Below are 14,697 nucleotides of genomic sequence, written 5' to 3'. Positions count from 1 at the left end.
AATTTGAAAACGAGCTTGATAAAAGTCTCAGGTTTGATTACCTGACTTGGCCAGGGGTTGACAGCCAATTTGAACCAGAATAGCTTACGCTCTGGGGACAGAATCCGATGAAGGTCTATGGTGTCCTGATTTGACCAATAATTTGGTGTGTGTCTAACTGAACTTGTCAAACTATTGGCTCCATTTTTATCTGGGGGAGAGGCTGAGTGCTGTGTTGATGAGGTGTGAACAACGTGAAAGTGCTCTGTGGGCTGTTTTCAGAGTCCTCTGCTGGTTCCTGATCTGAGCTGTTACACCCCTCTGGGCAAAGACAAAGAAATCCAGACTTAGCTTTCTGAGAAGGCCCTTTGCGTGACTTCTGTTTTTGCCTAATCATGCCAATTTTGCCAACTCCAAGGCTATCTCTTTTGAGAACAATTCTGGAAAATACAGCTTTCTCTACCTCATTAGAGTTCAAATATGTCCCAGGATAATAGGTGAACATCAACTGGTTCTTGCTCACAATTTGTTCTTTTCCTTTTCCAACACGGGGCAGCTTCCTGTTCTGTGTGGTCAGGAGTGCATGTGTCTCACTTCTACAGAGGATTTCCCAAACCCCTCCCACCACCCTCTGCCACAAGAGGGGTCTTTCAGGTAACAGATAAAGAGCAGAAAAGAACCTTCATCTTTTTCTCTAGAAAATGTCACAAATATAAGGTTGAGAAATCTTATTAATACTGTATATGGATTCACACAGTTGAATGGTGGGCTTCAACATTCACCCAATAGGGGCAGTAAGAATTCAAGTGTGCTGTTATCTTCTTGCACATCTATCAATGCCTTTATCAAGATGCCTTTTTGGTGCTCTTTAAGGGATAAAAGGATGGTTAACTGTGGTACTAAGACATATTCTTCTAAATTTGGTTTTGCAAAAAAAAAAACTTTCCTGTTTTCCTCTCTTCTCTTGTTTTTATCCTTGTCTACTTACTTAACTAAACAATCCCTTTGTTCAAAAAAGAAAGGAAAAGAACATCCTTTTTTTTCTTTCTTGGTAATGCAAGGTCATGTAAAAATGTAAAGGCATTTTTTTGTGCTAATTATACCACTTTTGGTCTCATGCCAGCTGGCTGAGTTTTGGTTGCTGGTGGAAACTTTATAGCAACTTTATGAAAATCCAAAGCTAAAAATAAGAAAAGTGAGAAAATGCTGAGACTAGTAAAAAACAAGAGTTTAGGCAGTTCAACATTTCATAAAGGGTAACAGCACTAGGGAAAAAAGACTGCAGTGGCCAGAGGAAAAATAAATAGGGGAAACATCGAAACTGACCACCGCCTAACTATACACAAGCATACAAATACTTGTTTATTACTGATGAATTGTTGATGGCAGTTTTGAAACTGGGCTCCTCGCCTTTATTGAGCTGTACATTTGATTCATTTATATAAGGTCTTCTCACAGCAAACACACTGGCACCAGAGTCGGTGAGATGCAGAGACTGGGATGACAAAATCTTCATTCTAAAATATTAAAATATTGCAACAAAAAGGAAGAAATCCCACCACCTGTTGGTTACATTGAGAATCAGAATGATAGAATATTGTAAATTTTCTAAATTTTAGGGATTATTCTTACACTGTTATAATATAGATAAGAAAAAAATTAAACTCCAGAGTTGTTTATACAAAAGGTTAAGGAGAGTGTAATGACCGTGGCCAGGCGTTCTGACCCCTAGACTGGTCGTTCCACACTGTCTTCATGCTGTAGTGTGTCCAGATACTCCCTAGAACAAGGGGTACTCGCGGAAACGAATGCTTCAAGCGTAGTGAAGAACATGATCAGAACTCAATGGAAACATGGTGGAGAATCTTCCCCTGCTTCATTTTTCAGTGCGTAACAGACAGGGGTGTGGACTTTCTATCTTATGTCTCCTCTACCGCTGGCTAATTTTAGAATCTGAATTCTAATGATACTTTTCATCCAGGGTGTCTGTTCAGCAAAATAGGATCATTGTAGGTGAACAGAGAGACCTGAATCATCACTTATGTATAATTCATAAGTGTGTGAGGAAAAAACACACTGAACAAAATTTTGGAAGTGATATGAATGAAAATGTACCTTTACATATTTATGATAAAGCCACACACATTTGTTCAATAAGTACACTGAATCTGGAAATCTGCATTCACTATTTTGAAACCATCCGATGCAGCTTATGAAATCTTGTATTTTGAGTAAATTGTTTCAGTGACATGCTGTTTAATAAAAAGAATTGTCATTACCTCTCATTTACAGTAATGTGATGGCTTACAAGTTGTGTATATCTTGATTCCAACTGAAAACAAAATGTACCATTTTTTTACCACATAACTTTCATGTAGTCTTTGACAATGTCATATGCTTAACTCAGCGAGTTGAGTAAAGGATTATAATCAACATTCTCCTGTTGAAAAATGCCGGGACTTACGGCACCCTGGGGAACAGCAGCAGCGTTGGGAGAATTAGTGCAGTACCTAGGGCAGTTACCAAAGAAACAGAGGGAAGGGTGTGTTGTAACTTAAACTGCAGTGCAGCAGAATCTCGCTCCTCTTCCCCAAGGAAACGGGGCCAAACGCTATTTCATGCTGCCTTGCTTTGCACTCCCGGCTCCAACTGCTTGTCCTCTGCTTGGAGTTGACACAGAACTGTTCTTTTGCTTCTAATTAAAACAGTTAAGGACATTACTGATTAAAAGTAGAGAAACATAACTAGTTTTATTTTATTCCAAATAAGTTTGGGCTCACCCACGATCAAAGGAAATTGAGATCTGAGAAAACAAACAGACTACAAACAAGTAATTCTGTTCACCCGATGTTCTTTCCTGGAAGTGAAATGACTGTGGCCCTTTGAAAGGCTGGCTCAGTGACCATGACACCCCAATGACAAGGGAGCTTCTGGCCAGGGGGATTTGCAAGGCTCCGTGTTTCTGAAAGTACATTTTGAAAATGAGGTTTTAATAATAACAAAGTCCAGTCAGGATATTCTTAAAGGTCCAAACAAGTGGTTTCATAGTGAAACACACATGCACACACACGCACCGTGTACAACAGTTTAGTTGCACGTGTCTCAGAGAGACATCCATCCCTTTACCACTAGGCACTCAGCCACTGAATCAGAGACACTAATAAAACAACCTTCTTTCAGGTTTATAAGATGCCTGCTTTCTTACTGTATCTGACACAGCAGGCTGTTTTTTCCAAAATTAATTATTTTTATGATGTTTATTTTTCTTGCTATTTTATGTCAGAGTGGTGATAAAATGTACTCATCTCAAGTCCTAAAACTGTCAGCTGCTTGTCCTCTAACCCCAGATGCTGGTTACAAAATAGAAGATTGAGGACTGAAGAGAGCATACAAGGGAACACTTAGCGTTGGGGTCATTGTGAAAGTTAGGACTAAAATAAAAATGACCCAAAGCACGTATGTATACTGCAATATCAATACTTTTCTCCCTGATTCTAAGTGAAACCCCACATATCACGACATAAATCATATTCCTCATGAAGTGTACAATTTCCAAAGTCAATATTCATTAGATAAAATATATGACTTTAAAAATATGATTGATGTTTATACTTTTGTGTTAAATTTAAAGGTGAGTATGATGTCAACACACTCTCAGCAGTTGTTTAATAGACATGAATGAGTGGAACTTTTCAATTTCCCACTCTCATGGGAAAAGCCGGAAGGTACGGTATTTGTTCCGTACGTTCACAAATACTAACCTGAGTTCAAGGGTCAGAGCTCTGGGCTTGGACTTTTGAAAGTAATGGGCCCAAAAGATTTGAATAGAGATTTTCAAGAATTTGGTATTTCAGAAGATGTTTAATCTCTTGGTGGTCTTTCTAATCTTTGTTTGGTAGTGTTTGGATCACAGTTTCTGTGTCAGAGAAGTTGGAAACTGAGGTTGAAGAGAAGAAATACATGTGCTCTTAATAAATATTTAGAGCTATCAGTTTTGTACCTGCTGTATTCAGGATAAATGAAGGAGAAAAGTGAAACAGAAAGAGGAGATTAAAAGAAATTTTGGATTAAATCCAAAATTGAAAAGAGTGGTTTTAAAGAAAAGTGTCTTGGCTTTAGTATAACTTTTTAAATCTTTAACTTATTATTTAAGAAATGAGAATATAACATTAAATTTAACTTTTTAATCTTTAACTTATTATTTAAGAATGAGAATATAACATTAAATTTATATCCCTTTTAGTTTATTTAATGTTGATCCTTCTTTTTATTTTTTTCTAGTGTTTTAGGAAAGCATAAAGATAACTTATATGCATACAAATCCCTACTATTTTTCCTCCTTTTTCTGAATCTCTGAGTTAAATGGTGGATAGGTAATTGTTTGGTGTGGCCCTTCCCCACTGAGTTGTTTAATACTTGATATGGGACAAACAGATCAAATGAAGTGGAATACCAAAAACCTGTAGTATTTTTTTAAAAATACATTTACAAATTCTTCTCGTAATACTGTATAACATTTCTCATTCATGAAAATATTAGGGAGCTTAGTAAGTTTGAAATAACCTCAGGAAGAGGAGTTGTTATGGTATTGTACTAGTTTTCGATTGCCGCCCTAACAGATTACAATAAAGTTAATGACGTGAATGATACAAATTAGTTATGACAAGCCCGACACAGTTTTCATCGGACTAGTCAAAGCCCTGGCAGGCCGTGTTCCTCTCTGAAGACTCCAGGAGAAGAGCTATTTTCTTCATCTGTTTCCTCATTCCAATTATTGGCGGAATTCTGCTCCTTAATACACATTGCAAGACAATGTGTATTTCCCATTTCCTCGCTTGCTCTCAGATGAGGGCCATCTCTGGCTTGTCCAGCTTCCAGAGGCCGCTGCTATTCCCCGACTTCTGTTCACCGTCTTCCATTCTCAAAGCAGCAACATCAGGTCTTGCCACTCTTCCTCTTCAGATCTTTCTCCTTCTGTCTCATCCCTCTCTGGCCCGGCCAGGAAAGTTTCCCTGCTTGGAAGAAGTTCCACCCCCAACTATGCCTTTTTAGTACAAAGGCTGTTTCAGCTGATTACTTTGAGAAACAGCAGAAGCAGGAAAAACTCTGAAAACTGACTAGAAGTCACCTTTTTTGTAAGGGAAGTGTACATTTAAAGGAAATCTCCATTTGTTAAGGGTGTCCCCCTCTCTGTATCAGGAAGTGAAGGATAACAGCATCACAAGAAAATTTATCAGTGAAGAAGGTTTAATCTGCAGAACAAGCCTTACTTTAATTTATGGTATTTTTCTTGATCATCTGTCTCTTCATGGCTGGCCTTCTTCACACTCTTCTTTCTTTTGTCTTTCACTACAGATGCTATTTAAGCCTGAATTCTAAGTCACCTCTGGGTGTTACTCAGTTTCTCTGGGTAGCTCCCATGCGTACATGGGGTACACATGTTAGTAAGCTTTGTAAGAAAAGTTTTATGAGAGTTTATTTGAGCCAAACTGATAATAATCATCAGGAATCAAAAGCTCAACTGATCAAGAAAATGATCCAAAGGAGGGTAGCTTTGCAATTTATTTTATATATTAGAATCAAAGGAAAGATGGAAAAAGGTTTACGTGAAATCTATTGGTGGTAGGTTATGGGGTGGGAGAAAGCAAAGCAGGGAAATCTCTGAAACTGGATAAAAAGCAAAATAAAGAGACACATACTTCTTTTACGCAGGTGAATACAGAATAGTTAATAGTTAACACAGCACAGAGAGATGGTGTGTTCCGACGTTCAAGGCCGGACGGGTTCACTTGAGATTCCGGCACAGAAGCAAATCTGAGGAGCCGTGGGAATGCCTGGTATGCCTTTATTCACGGGTGGGGTGATCCATGTATGTGACAAGCTGCGTCACCGGCAGGGAGTCCCAACCCTTTTATATACTGAATGCACACAAAGCCGGCAGAGAGCCAAGATATTATATAACAAAGTGTGATTCTGCACCTTCGGGTTCATTCTCAAGGCCATGGGAATGCTGCTTACCAGGCCTGGTGAGGGAGCCTGACTGACTTCATTTACCCTACAGATGGTAATCCGGCAACTAGACAAGAATGAGGGGTGTTGCGATCTTGCCCTCTGGTGTCAGCGGCTGTGCCTCGAGGGGTTGGGAAAAGAAAATGACTCTGACATTTCAAAGGTATGTTATCCCAGATGCATAAGAACAATGGGCAGGGCTCACTCAGTGTGAAGACTGACCTTGGTCAGGGAAGGCACAGGCCTAGGACATGACAGTTTGCCATGACCTACTTTTAATTAGGAATTTGTATGTTCACATCATCCCATGTGGTTACTCTTGGTTTCTGAGCTCATAAAGGCCTTTCAGGTGGCCGCCCCTGAGCTTGTCAGGTTCAGTGTGTCCCCCTTTTTTGTACACAACTTATATTTCTTTTTATCTTAATCCATCTTTGCTTATAAGGCTCCTGGTGAGAATTTGGAAGGGTAGAAGAAAAGCTAGTTTTTTTCTTCCTTGCAGTGTAATGATATTGTGCCCTCCCAGGTAATCCAGAATTATCTTCCCATATCAAGGATTTAAATACATCAGCAAAGTTCTGTTTTTCATGTGAGGTAATATATTTACAGGTTCCAGTGTTCAAGGGGTGAATATTTTTGAAGGACCATTATTTTCCCAACTGTAAACTGTCAAATGATGCTGAGTTTCTAAGAAAAAGTAGATGGGTGTGATGAGGACATTGGATTACTAGGAGAAAATACTTTAAATTTGAGGCTATCATTATAATAAAACATCATGGATATATGAATGTTACACAAAAGCTAACATTAATTTCACCAGCAATAAATTATACAGTCTGTTTAAATGTTATTTGTCAAAAACAATGGATAAAATGTAGGATTTAGGAAAGAAGTAATTTGTATAATCTGGAGTTTAAAAATGGCAGTGGCCAGAGGGGCGGGGAGATGAGGATAATGGGAAAGAAGGGGAAGGGTCAAGTCGAGGAAAGTGTATGGAGGACCCGTGGGCAAAGACAACATGTATGGAGGATTGAATGTGGGAGGTGGGAGGGGGGTGGGGCAGGGGAGAATAATGGGAGGAAAATGGGAACAACCATCATTGAACAACAATAACAACAACAACAAACTGTTTTGACCAGTGGAAAAACATCTCGATAGGTGTATTGCATCAGATGGAGAGGACTTTGAAGGCGACCGAAGTTTAAACATGTGACAATAAATGCACAATTTTTATTAAAAATGAGGGAATTTTAAAATTGTTACCAGAATAGTAGGTGAATTACTACCCACTTACAGAACACATTCTTCAAAATTTAGGGCCAACAAAATTTTTGCAGGAAACAAAATCCCTTTCAAAGCTCATCACTTTATTTGTGAGATACATTGTGAGCATGTACAGTACGACATGTACTTTGCTGAATTCTAAGGATACAAGGGTAAAGAAGATGAAAGTAAGCATATATCGTATATTAATTTTATGCTTATTCCAAAAAATTAAAGAAAATTTATGATGTTCAACTTTTTAGATTTTAATGAAGAACTCTATTATAAATGGAATATAAATGCTGCTAAGATTTTCAGCTTGAAAAACTGTGGATGGTAACATCACATAATGGATGAACTGTTGTAGAACATGAACATAATAAGTATAATCACCTGTCTTGGGAAACACAACAGTCAAAGCCACAAATCTGCCCGAGAGGGGTGTACAAGGCTTGTCCAAAGACATGGCACTTCAGCCATTTTTAATGTGGAGGCAAAAATACAACACGACAACACTTTTTTCTCACACCTTTTAAGTTCTTATAACTAGGTTAATAATTAAATAAACAGAAACAGGGTAGCAGGAGAAAATGTGCAAAATTTATTACAAATGTACACAACCACAAGTGTTATAGGAGACTAAATCCGTTGGAGAGTTGAGATTTATTTACATTATGGACAAAAGCAAAAGGGGGCAGGGTTTCAAAGGAAATAGACAGTGTATAGGTAGTTAAGAAAGACCAGAGCACACATGGCAGGGAAATTTCTGCTGGGCAACCAACCCAGAAACAGTAAGACACAAGGTGTGGTGTCTAGTTAACAGGCCTCTGCTTAGGTAACATATGAAGATGAATAGATTCCCTTCCTGGAGCAGACCTATCCATATGAATCTTGGGCAGGAAGCGGTAGAGCTTAGAGATTCCTGCTGAGTCTTTTTCTTTTTAATAACCAACTTAAAACCTATAGAAATAGCAGAGTTTTGGGGAATGGCAAAACTTTAGTCCCTTTCATTAATAGCGTCAAAGAGACAGAGAGACATAATATATCTATGACACAGGGAGAGGATGCTAAAAACAGGAGAAAAGAAAAGAGCTCTCAGAAATTGCGTGGTAGAAATGAAATGCTCAGTAGAAAGATTGCAGGATAAAGCTGAGGAAATCCCACACAATATACTGCATCAACTCAAAACAATTTGAATATCAAAAGGGAAAAAATTAGAATGTAAGAGGACCAATTAATCCATAAGATCCAATAGCTAATAATTGAATTTTCAGAGAAAGTAATGAGAGAAAATCATCACAAAATTATTGATATTTTTCTAAAATATTGAAAAAAATTACACATTTTGGCACTAATGGTCAAACTATGTTCCCATAGTAACCTAGTTGCCGATGGACGTGTGAAAGAAAAAAGGAAGAGCAAGCCAGATCACCTGACTTGACCACAGCAGATGCATTTTAATATAGTATCTAACAGTCGTGGGTTCACAGTGGTGGCAAGAAATGTTTGTAACAAAGGAATGCATACCTTAGTTAATTAATATCAGCCTCCTACAAGCAGTTAAGTCAGCTTTGCCATTCTAAAATATGCTTTTTGAGATATTGATTATTTTAACCTGGTTAATTTTTAAGAAATGAAAAACTCAGAAAGAAGATTTGACTTGCTCTCTACCTGCATCTAAGAATTTGGACAGAAGACCTGCTTCAGGAAGGCAGGTATCATCAAAGGTGACTGTACTTTAATATGAACTCAGTGTGTTTGACAGGGAGGAGCCTAGCAGAGCCCATTAGATCAAAGTCCTCTCTGTGTCCCATGAAAATGGCACAGCAAACATTTGTTTACCAAGGACCTGCTTTTCTAGCTCCATGTGAATTGCCTGTCTGAACTTTGAAGTCCCAAACCACAGCCCTTGACTTCCCCATCCTTCTTAACTCAAAATAGCATGTAAGCCTCAATGTCCAGATATGTCCTGGGTCTGATATACTTATGGAAACCTGTATGCAATAGATTTGGTCATGTTCTTCTGTTAATCTGCCTCATATTAATTTGATTATTCATCCAGCCAGAAAAACTTAGAAAGGTAGAAGGGAAATTATTTTTCCATGCCCCCCTCCATATATAAAACTTAGTTTTAAGGAAATCTTTCTGATGCTAAAATAGATTAAAAAAACCCCCACTAATCTTAGCTACATGATTTGTTCATCAGAAACATCACCAAGCTATCCATTGATGATAATTAAGAAATAAAATGCATTTGTTATTTTTTGTGGAGTGTTCATTTTTGCCCTATGCCTTTCACGGAAATTTTCACATATTCATTCATGTGACTCTCTCAATATTTTATTTATTCCCATTTTAGACAGAAAGAAACTGAACCACCACCAATTTAAATAATTCGTTCAATATCACACAACTAGTAAATGGTGGAAAGAAGATTTAAACCTAAGTAGTCTAGGTTATTTCTTAACATTCTTTTTAAAAAAAGAAAAAAGAAGTACTAATATTATCAGTGTTTACAAATAGCTTGAAAATAATTGATTCTATTATTTATCCATTTTTAATAACTTTATTAAAATTCTCTTCAAAGAATTTTTCCACCTTTCCTGAACACTTCCATTGGTGAGAAATTGACTGTCATCCAAGGCACTTCCCATCTTTTTTCCTGTCCTGAGACCCTCTGATCTTTAAATTTCTGTTAATAGCCCTGGCTGATACAGCTCAGTGGATTGAGTGTGGGCCTGCAAACCAAACAGCCGTGGTTCAATTCCCAGTCAGGGAACATGCCTGGGTTGCAGGCCAGTTCCCAGGCAGGGGACGCACGTGAGGCAACCATACATTGATATTTCTCTCCCTCTCTCCTTCACTTCCCCTCTAAAGGTAAATAAATAGAATATTTAAAATTTTTCTGTTAATAACTTCAGTTTTGTCTTAGATGCTCAGGATCCCCTGAGGCTATAAAGGACACATGTAATATTTTCCCAGATAACATCTTTTTATATATTTGGAGATATTTGCTTTCACTCGAGAGTTTTATCAAATATGAGATCCATAGTTCTCTGAATTATACTTTATTACTTGGCCTTAAATGTCCTTTAACCACCCTGGCATGTCTTCTGAAGCTGATTCAGAGTGCCTGTACCTTCTTTGCTTCTAGAACTAGCATTTATAACATTCTATGGGGAGAGATGAGTGAACCATCCATTTCCATTAGATTCTAATAATTTTTTCCCTAAAAGGCCACACTGTTCATATTATATTGAAATGTCTGTCAAGCATAACTTGAGTCTCTTTCATCTACAGTCTTTACACTAATATTTATATTATCCCTCTCCAGTCCCTTTGAAATTGGTTTTAGAGATTCAGATGAGTCCATGTGGTTTCCTATGGTCAGGACCACTGCATCGCTCTACTCTGCCGGTACATGTCTGCATCCCAGCTTAGTCGTCCAACTGACGTTCACTCCCTTGTGATTTGGGGCTGTCCTTGTACTTGACAAACACGTACAGCAAAATGAAATCCTGATGATTGTAAGGCCGAGTCCTTTGGAAGATGGTTTTCTGCACTTTGGACACTCTTACATGTTGAGCAAATACTTTTTATACAACCTTTCGGTAGTTGAGCACCATCCCAGTCACATGGGACATGCCTGAGCAAGGTGGATGGATCACCAAGAAGTTCAGTCCTAGCATCTATCTCTTGTAAGAAATCCTCCTCCAGACTCAAACAAGTTCATTAATAATTGACATTGGGATATGATCATTAAACTCAGTACTCATTTTTGCAACAATTGCACTGTCATTCAGTTTGCATTCTGCATCTTAAAGCTCAAAATTTAAGACACTGCGATTTGCCAAAGCTCCAAAACAAGATATATTCTACATTTTTCCAGACATAGAAACCTATGTAAAGGACAGCAGTCTGATTCTATATGGCTTATACTCATTCTGAACCTGCGTTTTACTGAACCACTTCTGCTTACGCCACATGTGCTTCTATTGTCTTGCCAGGTTCGTGACCCAACCCAAGCAACTACAGTGACTGGTCACCTTTTGGCCTGAAAAACAACTCTAAAGTGTTTTTATTTAGTTATAACATTGGGTTTATTTTGTTTCTTTTTATTTGTTTTCTGCTAAGTCCTTTGCTGATTTCAGCCTTTTAACTTTCTCAACGCTTACAGGTTCATCATGTACTATTTCGCAACATTCAATTGAATTTTGAGAACCATGAGGCCTAATGTGTAGGCAGAGTGATTTCTTTGGAACGCCTTTCAACTGTTTATGAAAAAAGAAGAAAAATGGAGAAAAATTAACCTGCAATGAGTATACCAGAAAAATTTTGATTCAACCTACTCGATATTAGGATAAAACTTACTCAGGCTGTTAAACGTCAAGGTAAAGAAATCTTTCACCAGGCACCTAGAAAGAAGAAACAAAATACAAATAAAGAAGAAAGATCAGAAAAGTCTCATACTTTCTCTGCAGAAATACGTTGTGCTTAGAGACAGTGGAACAATGTCTAAAAGCAAAAGGAAGAGGAGTGTAATCCAATAATTTTATAGCCAGCTAAGATGTTTTTCAAGTATAAATGGAGAACAGAGACCAGTGAAAACATAATATAACTAAAGAATTTATGGCATATGAGATCAACTGGAATAAAATATTCAAGTATACAAAGCCTTATAAATCACCACTGAAAAAAATCTATTTCTTTTAAAAGTAAAACTGAACATCCTTGAAGAACATAAAATATAAACATGAATAATGTATTAATATATTTTACAAATGGTGTAATGTAGGCAGAGGAGTCATGGAAATACGTGGCATGCCATCGTCTTTCATTTATGGAAGGAAGTTAACATATTTTTTAAAAATAAAGACCTGTGGTCAAAGCTATTGCTTATATCTTATGAGTAAAATATTATCTTAATTTCCAGTTTTTTTAACATGCAGCAACTCTGTGGTAAGAAAACATTTACTTGAATTCTAATAATATATTTGTTTTATTTTTAAGTTTTTTATTATTAAAATTAAAACACGCTTTAATAATTTAACTATAATGCTTTCATGGTACAGTCCTGCTTTTTTAAAACAACAGATTTATATCTGTTTTCCATTGTTGTATTTATCTATGTTTATGTTTAGAAAAATATGTGGAATGAGGTTCACTCATAGTTATGATAATTATTTCATTGTGAGAAGATTTAGAGCAATTGTATCTATTGTTTTTGCAACTATCTCATTTTGAGTCCTTTAATATTAATATGCATTATATACACATGAAATGTATAGAAGCTCTCTGACCCCAGTGCTCTCTGATTCTCATGCAGGTCTGTCTGCAGGGAGAGGCTGACCCCTTCCCCTTGGACTGTTTTAGCTCGGCTTTCCTCACTGTCTGGCCTCAGATTCGTGGTTTCAGCCAATGAGAAGCGCTGGCTGGTGAATGACAGGGCAAGAGGAGGGTTTGTGGTATTTGTTCTCCATTCCCTAACACGTTTGGTGGCGTTTTCTGTTAGTGTTTGGTACTCATGACTGCGGCTCCGGCTAGGCAATTTCCTACAGTAAGGTTACACCTCCAGTCTTGCTTCTGCCCCACAGATGAAGGGGTGGTTAATGGTTTCCCATCCATTGCCTATGCCCTCCCCTTGAGAAAGTTTCTTGAACTATTTGAGTCAAATTCTGTTTATGTCAGGACTGATCAAATAAGTAATAATGACATTTTGTTCTTATTTTTTTTGATATTTTTATTTAAAATAAATATACATTGCTCGTTTATACAATGTATTTTGTTACAGGCTATAGGTTTTTCCACTGCAGGTTTTAACATTGGAGTTGTTATAAACATGACTCAGTTCTAGTGCACAAACATGAACAGTTTTACAGCAAATAGCAACAAAGTATTTTATGCACAAAGTACATAGGACAACATTTATATTTAAGTATTTTATTGCCAAACATGTAGGAAATATGTGTCGACCTATTTCATCTTAAAGTGTTACTAGTACTTACTATTTTTACCATGTGATAGGTAAGATAAAATAGATTTTTACTTGGCTAATTAGAAATTCCCTGGAGTATTAGACAACCAGAAAATATCTGGTTGTCTATTCAGAGTTTTACAATGGATGTGTTTGCTAAAAGATTTCCGCGTCTTACATTTGGGCCCTTTACAAATGCTCAGGTGAGTGTATGCATGCTGAAGTATTCAGATAAACTGGCAGAGGATGCACCGAGGAATATACTGCTTCTTTCCCTCAGCCCCTCCCTCGCTGCCAGCAAGCCCTTCCTCCCCTTTGCCTCCTAAAGTCTGAATTCAGCTGGGATTTTAGGTAACTGCTGGGAAGTATTAAAACTCATTATTTGGTTGACCAGAATATTTGCCCTCTTTTATTTTCCAATAATGCTCTCTGAATGGTCTCCTTAATACTTTTAAAAGATGTGTGGCGGAGCAGCAGAGTCCAGCGTGGGCAGGAATTACAGTTATCGTTTCAGATGAGGTGTGTTGACAGAGCTTGGGGTGACGCAGTTGGCAGCGCGTGGGGCTCGCCTCCTTATTATTACCATCTGTGTCAACTTGGAGCCTCCTGCATTGCAGAAAGGACAAGAAAATGAAGCTGTGGTTGTGTTCTGGGGAGATTTTTTTTCATTATGATTGACCCGGGGGTACACACTAAGTAGGTGAATGAAATGGAAAAATCGTCCCAGGTCTTTTGCTGGATATCACTTGTAACTATCCTCACCGTACCATTAGTATTTAAAAACTCTTCCTCTCTCTACAGTTTTTTTTTTACATCTATTTCTTTAGAGAAACAGTCCTAACGGTGACAAAAATATATCGCTTTCTTTGTGGAACGTGATGAAATTTATAATGTAACCTTTATAGCAAATATATTATTACTGGCAAAAAACCATGGTTCATTTTTATAACAAAGCATATTGGCAGTTGAAATGAGCAAAGAACAAGTATTGTGCAGCCTATATATGAAAGGCTTGGAATGCTAAACTATTTGGAAGGAACCTGAGTCATTTCAGGGAATTTATGTAGGTCAGAATCAACCAAAAAAATGAAGAAAGCAAAGAAAACGCTGAGAGTCAACTTTTAGGTTTTTTTCATGTTGGATTTAGAAGCAAATGATATCATTTAAAGAATGTATTGTAAGGATACACTGAAAAACACCAAATGTATTTTTATAAGTGATAGGAGTGAAAAAGTTACACTGAGCAGCTTATTCTTAACAATTCACACTAAATCATTTTCATTCAGTAAGACTAGGACTTTGCTTTCAGCAGCAGACAATAGGAAGTACCATTTCATATACAAGAAAGGTATGCAGTTTAATACTAGAAACGCACTATGATATTTCAAGTATGTTCATATATACTTACGCTTAGTTTAAATAATCAATAAAATGGTACATATTTTGTTCCAAAATATGAGTCCAGTCTCCAATTA

The 14,697-nt window shown here is 37.3% G+C and overlaps 1 long non-coding RNA gene across 2 annotated transcripts; it reads left to right on the top strand.

The window, feature by feature from the left end:
• Positions 1–5,733: 5,733 nt before the first annotated feature.
• LOC128626232 (uncharacterized) lies at positions 5,734–12,201 on the top strand. 2 transcript variants are annotated; one of them, XR_008390147.1, is made up of 4 exons: positions 5,734–5,816; positions 6,041–6,151; positions 8,880–8,963; positions 11,426–12,201. It is a non-coding gene; the product is annotated as an uncharacterized LOC128626232 (long non-coding RNA). The 2 variants fall into 2 exon arrangements; XR_008390146.1 differs by having other exon boundaries at positions 8,880–8,975.
• The last annotated feature ends 2,496 nt before the right edge of the window (positions 12,202–14,697 follow it).

This window comes from Artibeus jamaicensis, unplaced genomic scaffold (assembly GCF_021234435.1).
Source record: "Artibeus jamaicensis isolate MK-2021 breed Jamaican fruit bat unplaced genomic scaffold, CSHL_Jam_final scaffold_474, whole genome shotgun sequence".
NCBI classification, from domain to species: Eukaryota; Metazoa; Chordata; class Mammalia; order Chiroptera; family Phyllostomidae; genus Artibeus; species Artibeus jamaicensis.
Note: the sequence above shows the minus strand (reverse complement) of the source record. Positions and strands in the feature narration are given on the sequence as shown.